Here is an 18,878-nt window from a genome sequence, read left to right on the forward strand (position 1 = left end):
ACACATACAGTAATACAGTGAAAACACTACAAATGGACACCACACCAGTTTAGAAAAATAAGTAATCTTTATCTAAACCAAACAGAACCCAAAACGACAAAGATCCACAACACAGTAATAAAAGTATGACTTTCAATTGGTAGAAATAGTTCAGTTCAGAGCAAACTGCAGATGCAACACTTTTCACACAAAGTACCTTGTATGCGTCAATCAAACAAACAAAATGGGTGGCAGGGAAGGTGATTCACCCGTTCCTTACACTCATGGAAGGTGATGCGTCGGTTCCTTGCTCCGGGCGAGGTTATGTGTCGGTTTCTTACTCTTGCGCAGGGGAGGTGATACGTTGGTTCCTTACCGGAGAGGAGGTGATGCGTCGGTTTCTTTCTGCGTGGGGAGGTGTTGCCTCAGTTTCTTACTGCGTCCCCCAACAATGCGAAAGACTTGGTGCCTCGATACGATGTGACGATCAGGGACGATGCATGGATTCTTGCAGCCGCACAACAGGGCTTGCATCGGAATCGATGCAGTGATCTTGGACTTCGGAGATCATTGCATTCGATGCGATGTGCGGCGATTTCTCAAGCAGCGGCAAGCGCTGCAAAGTTTTTTTCAGCGATGCATCGAAAACAGGTATGGATGCATCACGCTTCTTGGTACTGCGTTGATATTACAGCTCCTAGCAGAAAAGAGTCTCTAGAGGTCCAAAACAACAGCAGGCACCACTTGGCATGTCAGAACTCCCAGCAAAGCAGTTCAGAGGAGCTGGTGGTGAAGTCTTTGTGACCCTGAGACTTCAGAAGAGGAGGCAAGCTCAGTTTCAAGCCCTTGGAGATCTTCTTCAGAGGGGTAGGTGTGGCGCAGCGGGCAGGGCAGCTGCCTCCGGAACCAGGGGGCTCACATTTCAATCCCCAGCGCCGGCGGTAGATCAGCCTAGTACCATCTAACTCTGGCGAGTAGCTCGCTTAATCTTCCCAACGGCCCCCAGCATCTTGACATCCCCAGGTAATTGTTCGCGCTTTACAAATTCTGGACATTCACATTCATTCTTCAAGCAGGGACACAGCAAACAGCAAAGTCATATTCTCCTTTCCTTGTCGGCATGTAGCCACTGCAGGTTAACCCCAGACAGCAAATAGCACGGGACAGTATTCCTCCTCAGCTTCTCCGGCTCTTTTCCCTGACAAAGGATACTCTTGATTCCCAGAAGTGATCTAAAGTTCTTGGGTCTGGGCCCCAATATTTATACTACAAAATCCTTTGTTCTCTGGTGGCAGAGAAGCCCTGTGCTTGGTCAAAACTGGTTCTGTCCTCTCTGGTGCAGCTTCCCGGCAGGAGGTGGAGACAGCATTGTCCTTGGCAGACCAGGCCCATTCAGGTGAAAGGAAATCTCCTCCCCCTACTCTAAATGCAGCCCAGGTCTATTCAGCCTGAGTCTGACTCATCAGGCTCTCTGGAGCCACTGCTACTCCCCAGCCCCCGTCATCTAAAAGCCAGACATGCAATACACAATCCTAGCAGAGGCACACTACAAGGCTAAGCAAGAAAATACCCACTAACTAAAAGTGGCATTTTCAAACTCAGAATGTAAAAATCACCCTCACTAAAAGATGCATTTTAACATGCCGAGTTCAGACATACTAAACTTTATCTTCCTACCTTGTTCCCAGTGGTAGTTATGTTTATAAGATGTTATAAGCATACTCCCCATTCTATCCTATGGGAACAAGTAGCCTTGCAATAGAAAAACTAAATTGCAGTATTTCACTATCAGGACATGCCACACACACCAGGTCATGTCCTACCTTTCACAAACACTGCAACCTGTCAACAAGGGTACATTGGGCCTACCTTAGGGGTGACTAATAGGTTAGAAAAGGGAAGGGTAGGGCCTGGCATCTGGGTGCACTTTCCAGGTCGAAATGGCAGTACTAGACTGCACACAGGCTCTGCAATGGCAGGCCAGAGTTACATTTACAGGCAGCTTATGTGGGTGGCACAATCAGTGCTGCAGCCCACTAGCAGAATTTGATTTACAGGCCCTAGGCACACACAGTGCACTGTACTAGGGACTGACTAGTAAATCAAATCAGACAAATTATGGAAACACCAATCCATACATATAATTTACAGGGACAGCAAATGTACTTTAGCACTGATCAGCAGTGGTAAATGCTCAGAGTCATAAAACCAACAAAAACAGGTCAGAAAAAGGAGGCCAAAAAGCAAAAGGTATGGGATAAACCCAGGGAAAAATCAAGGTCAAACAGCAAAGTCCTATTCTCCTTTCCTTGGCGGCATGTAGCCACTGCAGGCTAACCCCAGACAGCAAATAGTACGGGACAGTATTCCTCCTCAGCTTCTCTGGCTCTTCTCCTTGACAAAGGAGAAGAGCCAGAGAATTGATTCACAGAAGTGATCTAAAGTTCTTGGGTCTGGGCCCCAATATTTATACTACAAAATCCTTTGTTCTCTGGTGGGAGAGAAGCCCTGTGCTTGGTCAAAACTGGTTCTGTCCTCTCTGGTGCAGCTTCCTGGCAGGAGGTGGAGCAGGGGCGTAACAAACACCCCCGCAGCCCCTGCAGTAGGTGAAGGGGGCCCCGAGTAGGTGAAGGGGGCCCCTCAGCCTTGAGTAGGTGAAGGGGGCCCCTCCGCTCCTCGGTGCAGATCAGATCTGTGCGTGAGAGGCTCTGAAGCAGGTGCAGGCTGTCTGCAGCCTGCTCCGAGCCCCTCCGCTCTGACCCAGGACTGAAGAGAAACAATGTTTCAACTTACATTGTTCCTCTTCAGTCAGAGTCAGAGCCACGAGCTGGAAAGAGGTAGCGGTGGGGGCGCGGAGGGGGGGGGGGGGGGGGGGGTAGGGGCAGAGACAGCATTCTCCACGGCAATGCTCAAGGGAGAAGGGACGAGGCAGCAACATGGTGCCCTCAGATAAGAGCACACTTGTTAGAAGCCACACTACTTTGTGTCTGCCCTCAGTCAGGCGTGTTTAGTAATTGAACTCAGTATGCCAAGTTGTGTTTGTGTTGCTCTGGTTGCAGAGGAGAGGCGGGGACATTATAGTGTGAAGGTGGCTGACTGTTCTGGATGCCTAGGGTCGGGCTGAAGACGTCTTGGGTCTTGATTGTCCTATTTGGACTTATTAAAAGTAATGTGCCACGGAAGAGCAATACACCTTGTTTGCTGTCCCAACAGACAGTGGAGAGAGAGAGAGAGAGTGGAGAGAGAGTGGACAGCTTGGAGAGAGAGAGTGGAGGAAATGAATGGAAAGAGAGAGAGAGTGGAGACAGAGAGTGGTCAGAGAGTGGAAAGAGAGAGTGGAGAGGTTGGAGAGAGAGAGTGGAAAGAGGGAGAGACAGTAGAGAGAGAGTGGAGAGGTTGGGGAGAGATTGGAAAGAGAGAGAGAGACAGTGGAGAGAGAGTGGAGAGGTTGGGGAGAGAGAGTGGAGAGAGAGAGTGAGTGGAGAGAGAGAGTGGAAAGAGAGAGTGGTTAGAGAGTGGCAAGAGAGTGGAGAGAGAGTGGGGAGAGATTGGAGAGAGAGTGGAGACAGAGAGTGGAGAGAAAGTAGAGGGAGACAGTGGAGAGAGAGAGTGGAGAGAGAGAGAGTTAAGAGAGTAGAGAGATTGGAGATAGAGAGTGAGTGGAGAGAGCAAGTGGAGAGGGAGAGTGGAGAGAGGGAGAGTGGAGAGAGGGAGAGTGGAGAGAGGGAGAGTGGAGAGAGGGAGTGGCGAGAGAGTGGCGAGAGAGTGGAGAGCGAGAGAGTGGAGAGCGAGAGAGTGGAGAGCAAGAGAGAGTGGAGAGAGTGGAGACAGAGTGGCGAGAGAGTGGAGACAGAGTGGAGAGAGAGAGGGGAGAGAGAGTGGAGGGAGAGCTTGGAGAGATTGGAGAGAGAGAGTGAAGGGAGAGAGAGTGGAGACAGAGAGAGTGGCGACAGAGTGGAGAGAGAGAGTGGAGAGAGAAAGTGGAGAGTGAGAGAGGAGAGACAGTAGAGAGAGAGAATGGAGAGAGAGTGGAGAGGGAATGGAGGGAGACAGTAGAGAGATTGGAAAGAGAGAGTGGAGAGCTTGAGAGTGGAGAGCGAGAGAGTGGAGAGCGAGAGAGTGGAGAGAGAGAGAGTGGAGAGAGAGAGAGTGGAGAGAGAGAGAGTCGAGACAGAGAGTGGAGAGAGAGAGTGGAGGGAGTGAGTGGAGAGGTCGGAGAGAGAGAGTGGAAAGAGAGAGAGACAGTGGAGAGAGAGTGGAGAGAGAGACAGTGGAGAGAGTAAGACAGTGGAGATAGAGAGGACAGAGTAGAGAGATAGAGAGTGGAGAGAGAGTAGAGAGACTGACTGACTGACTCAGAGACTGAATACTGACTGACTGAGAGACTGACTGGCTGGCTGAGAGACTGACAGAGAGAGAGAGAGAGACTGGCTGACTGAGAGAGAGAGACTGACTTACTGACAGAGACTGACTGACTGAGGTAGAGAGATACTGACAGAGAGAGAGACTGACTGACAGAGAGAGAGAGAGGCTGACAGAGAGAGGCAGAGGCTGACTGACTGAGATACAGAAAGACTGGGCGACTGACAGAGAAAGAGAGCCTGATCGACAGAGAGAGACTGACTGAGAGAGAGAGACTGACTGAGAGAGAGAGTCTGACTGAGAGAGACTGACGGAGAGAGACTGACTGACAGAGAGAGAGAGACTGACAGAGAGAGTCACTGACAGAGAGAGAGAGACTCACTGAGAGAGACTGGCTGACTGCGAGAGAGAGAGAATGACTGACTGAGAGAGACTGACAGAGGGAGAGAGAGAGAGAGACTGTCTTGAAGACTGACTGAGGGAGAGGGAATGACTGACTAAGAAAGACTGACTGACTCAGAGAGAGAGACTAGGAGAGAGAGAGACTGAGAGACTGACTGACTAGGAGACTGACTGACTGAGAGAGAGACTGACAGAGAGAGAGAGACTGACTGAGAGACTGACTGACAGAGAGACTGGGAGACTGACAGAGAAAGAGAGACTGACCGACAGAGAGAGAGAGAGACTGACCAACAGAGAGAGAGAGACTGACTGAGAGAAAGAGAGACTGACAGAGAGAGACTGACTGACAGAGAGAGTCACTGACTGGGAGAGAGAGAGAGAGACTCACTGAGAGAGACTGGATGACTGTGAGAGAGAGAGAATGACTGACTGAGAGAGACTGGCCGAGGAGAGAGAGAGAGAGAGAGACTGTCTGGAAGACTGACAGAGAGAGTGACTGAGAGAGAGAGACTGACAGAGAGAGAGAGAGAGACTGACAGAGAGAGAGAGAGACTGACTGACTGAGAGAGAGATTGAAAGAGAGAGAGTGAGAGAGAGACTGACAGAGAGAGGGACTGACAGAGAGAGACTTACTGACTGAGAGAGAGACTGACAGAGAGAGGGAGACTGACTGACAGGGAGAGGGAGACTGACAGAGAGAGAGACAGACTGTGAGAGAGAGACTGGCTGACAGAGAGAGAGACTGACTGACTCGAGAGACTGGCAGAGAGAAACTGTCTGAGAGACTGACTCACAGAAAGACAGAGACTGACAGAGATAGACTGACTGACTGAGAGAGACTGACTGACCGAGAGAGAGAGAGAGAGACTAAAAACAGAGAGAGACTGACTGACTGACAGAGAGAGACTGGCTGACAGAAAGAGAGAGAGATAGAGAGACTGAATGAGAGAGAGAGGGAGACTGACTGACTGACTGACTGACTGACAGAGAGAGAGATAGACTGAGAGACTGTGATGGAATTTGGGTCAAAGAGTGTATGAAGCTATGCAATGGCTCTTAAGATTGCTATTGTCTACTATTAAAAATGTATTATCAAAATGTGCTCTTTGTAGTTACATCTGGTTTTGAAATACTGCATTGTCGCTTTGTCTAATGTTTTAAAACAGAAACAAGAAGGAGCAGTGGATGCACTTTTGTCAAAACTGAACGATGAGTGGTCCCGATGTTGTATATCATGACAGGAGTCTGCATCAGGAAACCCACCTAACATTGGGCAAACTTCCCTGGCGTACTGATGGCAGGGGCCCTGTAATGAACGGACCGCCACCTAAGATAGGCTGCCGGCAGACTACGCCCAACCTTTAACTCCACCATCCAGTGTTACTTATAACGGCTGGATTGGTGACAGTGGCATAACAATAGCCCGCATCCCCTGCAGTATGGCGGGTCGCTGGCCTGAGAGCTCTAGACTGGCACGGAGGATGGGAGGGGGCCCCCTCCATGTAGTTTGCAGGGGGGCCCCCTCAAGTTTCGTTACGCCACTGAGGTGGAGACAGCATTGTCCTTGGCAGACCAGGCCCATTCAGGTGAAAGGAAATCTCCTCCCCCTACTCTAAATGCAGCCCAGGTCTATTCATCCTAGCTCTGACTCATCAGGCTTTCTGGAGCCACTGGTACTCTACAGCCCCTGTCATCTAAAAGCCAGACATGCAATAAACAATCCTAGCAGAGGCACACTACAAAGCTAAGCAAGAAAATACCCACTTTCTAAAAGTGGCATTTTCAAACTCAGAATGTAAAAATCACCCTCACTAAAAGATGCATTTTAACATTCCGAGTTCAGACATACTAAACATTATTTTCCTAGCTTGTTCCCAGGGGTAGTATTGTTTATAAGATGTTATAAGCATACTCCCCATTCAATCCTATGGGAACAAGTAGCCTTGCAATAGAAAAACTAAATTGCAGTATTTCACTATCAGGACATGCCACACACACCAGGGCATGTCCTACCTTTCACATACACTGCAGCCTGTCAACAGGGGTACATTGGGCCTACCCTAGAGGTGACTATTAGGTAAGAAAAGGGAAGGATAGGGCCTGGCAAATGGGTGCACTTTCCAGGTCGACATGGCAGTACTAGACTGCACACAGGCTCTGCAATGGCAGGCCAGAGTTACATTTACAGGCAGCTTATGTGGGTGGCACAATCAGTGCTGCAGCCCACTAGCAGAATTTGATTTACAGGCCCTGGGCACACACAGTGCACTGTACTAAGGACTGACTAGTAAACCAAGTCAGACAATTATGGAAACACCAATCCATACATATAATTTACATGGAGAGCAAATGCACTTTAGCACTGATCAGCATGGTAAATGTTCAGAGTCATAAAACCAACAAAAACAGATCAGAAACAGGAGGCCAAAAAACAAAAGGTATGGTATAAACCCGGTGAAAAATCCAGGTCTAACAGGCAAGATCATTGAAAAAGTAGACCATGTTTAGTTCCAAGAACACATCAGTGCTAATCATTTCCGCACAGCTACCAGTTTGGCTTCAGATCACACAGCAGCATGGGAACTGCTACCTTACATATCACAGGTGAGGCTTTCTACCAAAGATGAACATGACTCCTTCTTTCTGATACTGCTGGGTCTCTCACTTGCCTTTGACACAGTTAACTTCCCCATCCTCCTTGACAATGTCCTACAATGGTTCTCTTCCTACCTTTCCTATGAATAGGAACATCCAGTTCAATAAAGATCCCTATCACCTCTGGAGTCCCCAAGGATGCCAAACTATTTCTTATCATGTTTAACCTATGCATGGATTTTCAACAGATAAATGAGCCCAATGGGTGCTCTACTTATGAAAAACAGCATACAAATTCACCAATATGTGGATGATACACACATCTATTTGAAAGCCTCCTCTTATTTAGATATTAAACTCCTCAACCCCTGATTACATATCATTTAGACCTGGATGTCCAGCACGCTATTGAAGCTCAGTGCTACCTAGGCAGAATTCCTGGTATTTGCTGAGAACAATGGACAAGATACAGTACAAGCCTGACTCAATAACAGGATGGCTTCAAACCCTTACTTCCACTGAATGCCAAGTCACTTGGAATAACCATGGACACCGCCCTCAAGGAACACAGTTCAGCTTTACTCTGTCGCCCTGGCGCAGGGCCAGACTGCCAAATTTAGAAATGTCTGTTGAGTGAACAGACATTTCTAGCATTCACAGTTCCTCGTGGCATACTAAATGGAGTTGACAGGAACATATGGACCAGCCCCTTCAAAAAATGCACCACCACTGGTGACTTGAAGAGAGATAGGTGGTCAGGTTAACGTACACAGGCCAAAAGGGCAGTGAGGTAACGTTTAACTGTTCCCACAGAAAGGTCTTTGCTGGGATAATGACTTGATAGAACAGGAAAACCTCCAATAGCTGCACATTGGTTCCATTGTTTGGGAAGAGCACAAGACAACAAACTTCTCCCAGCATACTGCATTAATTGATTTGATTGAAGGACGTCCGGCTGCCAAGATGACACCCACCTCCTCTAGAGAAAGATCGTTCGCCATCAACTGTAGGAGCAAATTGTACAGGCTCAGCTGCAAGACTAAGTCCTGTTGCTGCAACAGGAGGTCTTCTCAAGGGGGCATCTGGATTGGAGAGCCTGTGCTCATGGTCAGAAGTTTCAGGTACCACACTCTCCTTGAGCCACTAGGATGACTTGGACCGGGTCTTTATTGACCTTCTTGAGTGCTCTGGCAGGAAAGGGAGGCATGGAAAGGCGTACACAATGCAAGCAGAAGGCATCTCTGAAGAAGAATACTGGCTTGGAAATTCCAACTTGCAAAATGAAGAAAGGGTTCTTCCCATTCCTGGATGATCTCCTGTGCCACCTTCAATTGTAACTTCTATCTGTGACCCACTAGGCAATGTCGGATGAGGTGGTCCACCCTGACCTAACCCTACCAGGTGGGAAATCAGTGAAATGCCCTGAGAGTTTAACCACATCCAAAGGTGCAGATCCTCCTCTCACTGGACCAACAACTCCACTCTACCCTGTTTGTTTCAATACTACATGGCAGTAATGTTGTTTGTGACCTTCTTCCCTTTGATGTGAAGAATGCTTTCAGTGCCAATCAGATCACTTGCAACTCCAGAAAGTTGTTGTGGAGGTGAGCCTCCATAGGAAATCAGAGTGCTCTGATCGCCACCTCTTCCAGATGTCCTCCCCAACCGAGCAATGATGCATCCGTCACAACCCTAAGCTCTGGATTGAGTAGGAACAGGGGTCTGCCACGGGTCAGCTTACAGTAAATCTCCTTTGACACCTGGAAGGACTCCAACAGGATCCCTTGAGGTTAAGCCCACTGAGACTTCAGATCCACTGTAGAGTCCACATGTGCAACCCTGCATGGTCCACAAGCACGATGCAGGAGGTCAAGAGACCCTGAAGCCTCAAAGTCACTCTAATAGAGACGAAGGTTAAGGGTCAAAACATTTAGAGCAAAGCTTAAATGTCCTGAACTCGTTGAGGCACAGGGAAGGCTCAAAAAAGCACCATGTCCAGGATGGCTCAGATGAAGAGGAGCCATTGTGAAGGAGTCATGTGTGACTTGGGAACGTTGTCTGGAGATGGCTTGCAGATATCTCAGGCAAGTCTGTCTTCAGCAGCCAGTCGACGAGGTACGGAAAGAGTGGTATTCCCAACCACCACAGTTGGGCTGTGACCACTAATATCACCTTTGTGAACACCTGAGGTTTGCTGGTGAGGCCAAAGCATAGTGAAATGAAAATTCTCCTGGCCTTCCGGAAACTGCAGGAAACATCTGTTGGACAGGGATCTGAAAATATCTGTCCTGCAAATCCAGCGTTATCGTTCAATATCCTGGATCCAGGGCAGATAGAACTTGGGGCAGGGTATGCATTTTAAACTTCCCTTTCCGGATAAAAACAAGTTCTGAGGGCAAAGATCTAAAATGGGACAGGGTCCTCCATCCTTCTTCAGCACCTGAAAGTAACTGCAGTAGCAACCAGTCCTGAACTCTGATTTCAGCACCCTCTCTAGGTCTCTGTTGGCCAAGAGAGCTTGAGCCTCTACATACAGTAAGGGCAAGGGTCCCCTAGGATGAGTTATGGTGCAGGTGGCATGTCCATGGGTTCATACAGTAGAGGTAAGAAGTATACCCCTTGCATGATCTGGAGCACCCATTGATCAGCCATGATGCTCCTTCAGCCGAGGAGGTGGAGTGTGGTGTGACATCCTAACGGCTGAGTGTTTACCGCCAAGGGAAAGGGAATGTGGCTTTGCAGTGGCAAAGGGGAGGCATTGAGGTTTGGGTAGCACGTTGACCCAGGGAGCCTGGATGCTGTCGGCTTGATCCTCGGTCCCAACCTCTAAAGGAGTGTTAGGCCTGTTGCTTCTGAGGCAGGTATTATCTCTACATCTACTGGTTGCCTCGAAAGAGGTACTGTTGGTGGAGGAACGACAGTGCTTGCGGAGACAAGCCTAGACAGTGGGCAGTGACCTTTCTCTCTTTAAACCTCTCAAGGGCTGAGTCTAAATGTGCTCCAAACAAACTAGAGCCATCGAAAGGCATGTCCATAAGACACTGCTGGATGTCATTTAAAAAGCCTGTAAAGTGAGTCCTGGAATGGTGCCTATTCACCATGCTGTTGTCGATTGGGATACCCAGACAGTACAAAACAGATTTATTAGAATATTTGCTGCATCTCCTCCCTCCAAGATGAGCTTTTCCAATGTTTGACGAATATCAACTGAAACTATTGGCAAGGTATCCATTACTTTGCACTATAACACGTGTAAATATGAGCCTAGGAGGCATGTAGTATTTAGTGACCTTAGCATGAGGCTGGTCGAGGAGAACTTTTGTTCAGCGAATATCACCATTCTTTTTGACTTCCTGTCAGGCGGTGAGGTAGGGAATGCATTGGGGCTCTATCGACTTGCTAATGCCTGGACGATTGCACTCGCTGGGGTGGGATGCTGCAATGGGCAATGCGGATCTCTGGGAGCTGGTCTGTGCCACCACACCACCTCTCTATTGACCGGAGGCAAGATCATGGTTTTCTCCAGGTGCTCACCAGTACGTTAGTTAAAGACTTTTATAGGAGAACAGAGGCTCCTGAATAGATTGTGAGGTGCTAAAGACCTCTGTTTGGAGAGGTATTTTGACTTTCTGTGTCAGCAGGATGAGGTCAAGTGACTCAACCACCTTTCGAATCTCTGTGATAAAGTCATCCTGTCATCCAGTCACTGTGATGCAGTGTTTTGTAGCCATGGTTGGGTTTGTTGAGGAGAGGCCAATTTCTTGTTAGATCAGCCATCCTGAAGGTTATCAAAAATATTGCCCTCATCATATTGATTGTCACCCTCATGGCTGCCCAGGTACAACGAGTTACCATGGTTGAGGCATGAGAGAATCAATCCTTTGATCACAATTCTTCGTGACTCCATCATAAGCAATTTCGGAGTTTTCCTTAAGATTCTCAGGATGCCGAAGCAGTCGCCAGACACCCTCTTTACTTGGGATGCCATGGAAAGATGTTGGTCCAAAGTGATCCCTAAGCACCTTACCAACTTGGGGGGTGGGCGTTCTCCTAAAGAATGAGGCAAGCTTATCTAGTCTTAGAGGGTTGGGTTGTTTCCAACCACCAAAACCTCAGTTTTCTCCCCATGTAGCTTTAGGCAGCTAGCTGCCATCCATTTGGAGACCTTTTCTAGATAGCTGGAAAGTCTCGTGGGGGTGGAGCATATGGCTGTGATAAAGAAACAATCATACCGGTTACATCTTTGTAAGATACCATCGTAAAGCCAGAAAAGTAGATTATATCAGACAATGGGCGGACATGCACATTAAAATGCGTGGGGCTTAAAAAAGACACGGTGGCACCACACAGTTCAACTGATGGCTAGATTCTTCAGAAAGGAGGCACGTCGCTTTAAGGCATTCCCCATAATGCCTACTTCTTTCAAAGCGTGGAGTAGGATCCGATAGGAGACAGTATCAAATGCAGCACTTAGATCAAGGAGGATCAGAGCCGCTGATCAACCCTGATCAAGGACCATTTTAAGATCTTCAGTGGCCTTTAACAGCCTCACCCTGAGAGGACACCTATTTGAGTGAGGGGAAGGATGTTATTGGCTTCCAGGTATTCTGCGAGATGCCCGTTTATTATCTTTTCTAAAATCTTACTAACTCCAGAGAGTAATGACATGGTTATGTCGTTTTCTGCCCCCTCAGAGTCCAGCATGGGCTTCCTAAACAGAGGGCGAATTATGGCATGTTTCCATTCTTCTGGGACACTGCAATTTTTCAGGGGGACATTATATATATCTGTCAAAGCGGAAAACGTAACATCCCCCCTTTTAATAGAATATCCATTGGAGCAGGGTCAAGTGGCGAACCTGATTTAACTGAATTTGTCACTTCAATAACTTCCTCTTTAAGCAATTGTGGAAATGTAGGAAGTTTGATTCTACCACTATTAACTATAAGCATTACTTCTGGCCTATCCTTGTGGCCTACTGAACCCGATAGAGCATCGTAAATGTTCCTCACTTTTAACCAAGAAAGCAGTTTTCAAGGGGTTCACAATGTTCCACTGATGAGGGAGGAACGGCCTCTGGTAACTCGGCTTTATAAAGGAGTTTACAATATTGTACATTTCCTTAGCTGAGTTTGAGGATTGCTTAATCCTCTCTGCAAAGTCATTGATCCTGACTGATATTTTTTCAGGGATTCTTTGTAAACCTGTTGTTTTTGCATTCTTTTTTAATTCATGAGAGACAATTAAACATTTAAATGCATAATGGGCACATTGTCTCGGGCTAGGCGGTAGAGCGGGGGTCTACGAATCGGAAAGCATAATTGCTTCCACCTTCACGGAAAGTGAGGTCGGGATTTGCGTTCATATATGCGCCGGTGATGATGGTCATGGCACTAAAAGTGGTTTCGTGCATGGAGAGAGCGTGTGGCTGTGGGTGGCATGGGGCTGGATTCGCAGGAGCCGAAGTCAGGGAAGGATTCAGAGTCACAGCATGGTCAAGGGGTGCAGTCAAGGACAGATCTGCTCACTTCCTACTCCTAAAAATGTTTTTTACAACATTGACAAACGGGAGGGGGTCCCTAAGGGACCTCTTTCAGTTTAAGAGTGGGTTACCACCTCATTTGAGTAGTTAGTAACCTTTCAATGAATTGCGACTGAAATTACGGTCGCAAACCATTGATATATACCAAAAGAAATCGCAAATTGGAAGGGATCTCCTTACCACGCACCTTTCAATTTGTGATTCGGTGTGTAGCTGCAAGCTACTTTTGCATTTTGGGAATGAGTTATAAATGTAGGTTCTAAACATACCAATAAGTTATTTTGTGAATCAGTGGTATTCGCAGAATCTCAAAATTGGATCCTTTAAAACCGTAAAATAGAGGCGCGCGACGCGGCGAAACAAGATGGCCGCTCCCTGACGAGCTCCGAGATGTCGAGCAGCGCTCGTTGAAGAAGGGTATTAATTAAGTCTGCGTTTCTTCGCTAAAACGGCGGATTCCTCAATCGGAAGCACCCCTCCACATATGGGTATGATCACAGAGCACAATATGCCATTTTTCATTGGTATTTTTGATGGATTGCTCCTTACTCGATAACGGCCGCATTTTGTTTTTTACACGCAGCGTTTTTTTTTCTTTTCTCTTTTCCCTGTTGCTGCTTTACTCTATGGCTAGCCTTTGAGTTGCCATTTTTGCTGCAATTTTTGCCTTTTGTTTAATGAGCTTATTCCTTATATGAAGCTTCGCCTGCTCATGTGTGTTTTTCAACTACCTCAAGTTCACGCATGCCTAATGGTCTCTACCTTCATATGATTGTTCTACCAGGTACTGTTATGTATCCTCAAGATTAGTAGAGGTACTGTTACATTTGTTCAGCTGGGATTTATTTTCATTTGACTTATGCCTCAATTTTAAGTCTTTTTTATCGGCTCCTCATCTTGACGGCTGCTGCCTCCTGTGCTATTTCGCTATCGCCCCACGTGCTGGTGGCTCCTTCATAACTCTTTTTCTTGTCATCATTTGATCCTACTAGTATTTGCTGCACAATGGAACAAGTACATACTTCTAATGCTCATGGCGTCGCCTCTGCTACACGTACTTAAAAAAGACCCCCCATCTCCATCAAAGTCTCCACTTCCAGTTACGCTGAAGGATATTATGGAAAAATTACGCCTTATACGCCCTTTCATGAATGATACCACTACCACCCTTCAGAGACTTGATGATAAGTGGTCCAGTCTGGATAAGAGAATAACTGATGTGGAGCATAAAGTTAGTGATGCTCAAGATGTTGTAGATAGGGTGGGTTATCCTACTAAGGAGGTTGATCTGCTCAAGAAAACCTCTGAGGATTTGAAAAATCAAAACCGGCATAACAACCTGCGCATTTATGGCATTCCGGAGAATTCAGAGGGGTCCGACATTATCCAGTTTTTGAAGTCTCAAGTCCTTCCTATTACTGGTATTCCTAAGCACCTGGATGTCAACATTCCAAGGGCTCACTGTCTTGGACCAGAGAACTCTTCCTCCACTTCAAAGCCCAGAGGCATCATTGCTTACTTCCTCCTTTACTCAGACCTCATGACGCGCTCCGACACTCGGGGTATGAGATAGTGCCTGAATTGCTTACTTTGCATTTTAAGCTGTCATGAATTTTGTAATTTGAAATTGTATTTTTAAACAGTATTTTTTAAACTTGTTCATTACTTGCCAGGGACTACTTTCAGTCTTCCCGGTCCACCGCGAGCAGTGCTCTTTTGATGTGGAGGGAGATTCTTCCTTTTCCCTATTATCGATTAAACACTCACTTCCGGGCTAGGGTGAGAGCTCTAGTGTTTGAACGCTTGGACCCCATAAAACCATGTGCTGGGCGACGCGCAGCGGATGCGCTCCGACACTCGGGGTATAAGATAGTGCCTGAATTGCTTACTTTGCATTTCATGCTTTCGTGAATTTTGTAATTTGAAATTATATTTTTAAACAGTATTTTTTAAGCTTGTTCATTACTTGCCAGGGACTACTTTCACTCTCTCTGGTCCACCGCGAGCAATGCTCGTTTGATGTGGAGGGAGATTCTTCCTTTTCCCTACTATTGATTAAACACTCACTTCCGGGCTAGGGTGAGCGCTCTAGTGTTTGAACGCTTGGACCCCATAAAATCATATGCTGGGCGACGTGCCGATGGCGCGCCGAAGGCAAGCCCGTCTGCGCCGGTCCACGCCTGGTCGCCGCCAGACGCCATATCCCCTACATTTTATATGAGGGACAACATACAGGGACATAGACAAGATTATAAATACTCCAGACAGGAGCTGCTGAACATTAGGAAGACCAAAGGGAATACTGAAGGTAACAGTGATTGTATTACATGTATTAACCAGCTCCCTCCCAATATCGAGGGTAGCATTACGTGTGTCAAATGTAGATTTGAGAGCCTACTCCCTTTTTCAGGTGTGGAATCCCTGACCACACAGAGCATCACCCCCATGCCCCACAAAAACAACTGGCATTGTTTTTTAGCGAATTTTCGCCCGCTTCCTAAACATGCTATAAATATCTGGGATCTTTTCTCTACATTAGCCCCAGATATAGGATTCCTGACGGAGACCTGGTTAAGACCTTCTTCTGCTCCTGATATTGCGATTGCGGTACCAGTGGGCTATCATGTTCTAAAACTTGATAGGTCCCACAAAATTGGCGGCGGAGTTGCCATAATTTATAAAGACCCGATAAAGGCCATTGTACTGGACAAACTTAGTTCAGATAAAATTGAAATACTTGTTTTTAGACTTGACTTCCATCCACAGTTGAGCTGGAAGGGAGCTCTTGTCTATCGTCCCCCAGGACCTATTGCTAATTCCATCTCAAGTCTGTTGGATATATTAGCACCGGATGTTATATCTTCAGACAAGTTTAATGCCCATATTGATAACCAGGAAGACCTAGATGCGACCACCTTCTCTAAGGAAATGTTAGCTCTCAACCTTACAACTAGGAAAGATGTCCCCACTCACAAAGCCGGCCATATACTGGACCAGGTTCTCTCTCCTAATATATTTAAAGAAATGCTACCTAGTAATAAACAGGTATCTGACCCAGATACAGTGGATGATCACCTTGAGTCTTTTCATCACACTATAAAAACTACTTTGGATGCTCTAATACCGGAGAAAAGTCAAACATGACGACCAGTCGCATTCAGACTGTATGGTATACTACTGAGCTAAGGAAAGAGAAGAGCAACTGCAAAAAACTTGAACGTAAATGTCGGCGCACTAAAGATACGCTAAGCAAAGAACGTTACAAAATGGCTTTGCTCACTTACTATAAAAATATAAAAACGGCGCGTAAACACCAAATTATCATGCAGCTAGAACAATCGGGCAATTCTTCCAAACTGCTTTTTCAGATTCTCAACACCTTTGTAAATCCTAAAACTCTTGATACAGAAGAAGAACCGACTCAATCTCTTTGCGACAAAATTTCGGATTACTTTACCCAAAAAATAGAAGATATTTATAACAATATAATTTCTTCTGTCACTCAAAAGGATGATGCTGATATCAACCAATTATCTGAGTTTGTTGGACAGGGTGTTCTTAAAGAATTTCCGCTGTTGACAGTCCAAGGTACGGAACTACTATTAAGATCTGCTAAGTCGGGCTCAGCAACTGCTCTAATTTCTGCCAAATTTGCTAAAAAGCTGGCAGAAGAATTAGCTGAGCCTCTTTGCTCTATTCTTAACCACTCCATCAAAGAAGGTAAACTTCCCAAAGTTTGGAAAGTTGCCCAAATCATGCCAATCCGCAAAAACGCTAAACTGGCCTCCGATAGTATTACTAATTACCGTTCTATCTCTTTGTTACCCCTATATAGCAAACTATGGAGAGACATGTTAACATCCATCTGTCTGCCTTTTTGGAATCCTCCAACTGTTTGGACTATTCTCAATCTGGCTTTCGGCCAAAGTACAGTACCGAATTGGCCCTGGTGAAGGTAACTGATGACATAAGAATGCTGGCGGAGGCAGGTCAGGCAGTAATTTTGGAACTGCTTGACCTGTCTGCCGCGTTCGACACAATATCTCACCAAATCCTAGTGGACAGACTTCGTTTCATAGGGGTCCAGAACTCGGCCTTGAACTGGATACAGGACTTTCTAACTGATAGGATGCAAATTGTAAACCTGGGCCCTTTTCAATCAAAAATCAGCCATGCTACAAAAGGACTGCCACAGGGCTCCTGTCTTAGCCTGTCTCTATTTAATGTCTACATCGCCCCGCTGGCTGCTCTGCTTAGGAAATTTGGGTTTTCCCAATCTCCTACGCAGATGATACACAGCTGATCTTCACCTATATAAATATATCCCTGATGTCCAGAAAGTGTTCTCTGAAGATATGAAAACAATAACCCTCTGGATGAAGAGAAACTTTTTGCAATTAAACACAGGGAAAACTGAGTGTCGGATGCCCCACAAGACTTACCTGGGCTTGTGAAGCAAAGTCCGCAGAGACGACAAGAACCACCGCCCCTGTACCCAACTGACCCGTGCAGGAGTGGCACCCGGCAAGGATGAGATAGATCCAGGAATGGGGGCCAAATAAGGAATGGAGAAGTCTTTGGTGGAAGTGGAGTAGGGTAGGGTCTTGGCACGGCTGAGGGAACAAGAAAAGACCCAATTAGAATAAGGCACTACTCCTGCGTCAGAGCAAACCACGAAACACATGCTGGAAGGAGTCCCAGTTCCCAGAACTTACCAAGGTGCACTATGCGTGTAGGACCAAGGAAAGAAAGGTCAGCAAGTTTAGAGCCCATGCGCTTCAGCAATGCCATAAAGTAAAGCGCTCCTGCGCATAAATTGAGGAAAGCAAGAGAAACCACCAAAGGACAAAATAACCCAGGATAATGCGCTCCTGCGCGGTGATTAAGAACCAAGGAAATAGAGCTTCTGTGCACTGTGTCCCAAAACAAACATTCCAGGGTAAGCGCTATAGCGCGGCCCAGTACATTTGCAGAGTAATACTCAGGGAATATTCTCAACAGCGCTCCTGCGCGATATGAGACACCCCCTGGGAACACAGCGATAGTTGCACTCAAAGCGGCAAAGAAAATGTCACGGACAGCGTCTTGCAGAGAAGGCGTTACCGTGTCTCGAACTCCGGCGATGACTTCAAAGGCGTCTCCGGTCGAAGAAGCGGAACAATCCTCTGTAGTCTGCTGGCCTCCGGACGAAGAAGTGGAACAGTCCTCTGTAGTCTGCTGGGCTCCGGACAGGTCACACACTGAATCAGAAGCGCCGATCCCGCTGAGGAGAACGCATTTAAGCGTTTAACCCCGGAAGTGCTCTGGCGGCAGAGAACTAGACCGGGACTGTACTTCCGCCCGGAAGTGAGGATTTCCGTGCCTGCATGTGCTGTGCGGCACTCGGAACGGCGAAAAGCCGCTACATGACACTGAGATCATGCTATTTAAGAATGCCATTTCGAGATGGTCTCCTGGGTGCTTGCCTGAAGAATTGGATGTAGTCCCTACCCCAAAGACAGTGGTCAAAAACCTTGGGGTGCTAGTCAACAGAGACCTTAATTTGGAGGGTCACATTGCAACAGTCAAAAGATCTTGTTTCTACACGCTGAGTTTGCTCCGGAAGATTTTCCACTTCCTTCCTATGAGTACACGCAAAACATTAATTCATGCTTTGGTCCTTAGTCGACTGGACTATAGCAATGCTTTGCTGGTATCTGCTAAGGACTCCGATTTACAAAGCTTACAGGTGGTGCAGAATACTGCCGCACGCCTGGTGACTAGTGCTCCCTATCGTGCTCCTTCCCTTCCTCTTTTACACAGCCTACATTGGCTTCCAATTCGCAAGAGAATTAATTTCAAAGTCTGTTGCTTGGTGTTTAAAGGCCTCAATTCTATGGGCCCTACATATTTGACAGAAAAACTTTGATCTGAAGGTAAAAGTTTGCTCACTAATCCTCTTATCAAGCAAAGTAGATTAGGAGGTAAATCTTTTTCTTACTTAGCCCCTAAATTATGG

At 46.8% G+C, this 18,878-nt stretch overlaps 1 long non-coding RNA gene across 1 annotated transcript in view; it reads right to left on the reverse strand.

Annotated features, from left to right (window-relative positions):
• The window catches only part of LOC147717251 (uncharacterized), a 34,169-nt gene extending 16,071 nt beyond the window's left edge, over window positions 1-18,098 (reverse strand). The window contains exons 1-2 of the long non-coding RNA XR_015295804.1: window positions 17,984-18,098; window positions 17,323-17,493 (exon numbers count right to left, since the gene is read on the reverse strand). This is a non-coding gene — a long non-coding RNA (uncharacterized LOC147717251). The remainder of the gene's footprint in view (window positions 1-17,322; window positions 17,494-17,983) is intronic.
• Window positions 18,099-18,878: the final 780 nt, after the last annotated feature.

The sequence above is a fragment of the Lissotriton vulgaris genome, chromosome 5, assembly GCF_964263255.1.
Source record: "Lissotriton vulgaris chromosome 5, aLisVul1.2, whole genome shotgun sequence".
NCBI classification, from domain to species: Eukaryota; Metazoa; Chordata; class Amphibia; order Caudata; family Salamandridae; genus Lissotriton; species Lissotriton vulgaris.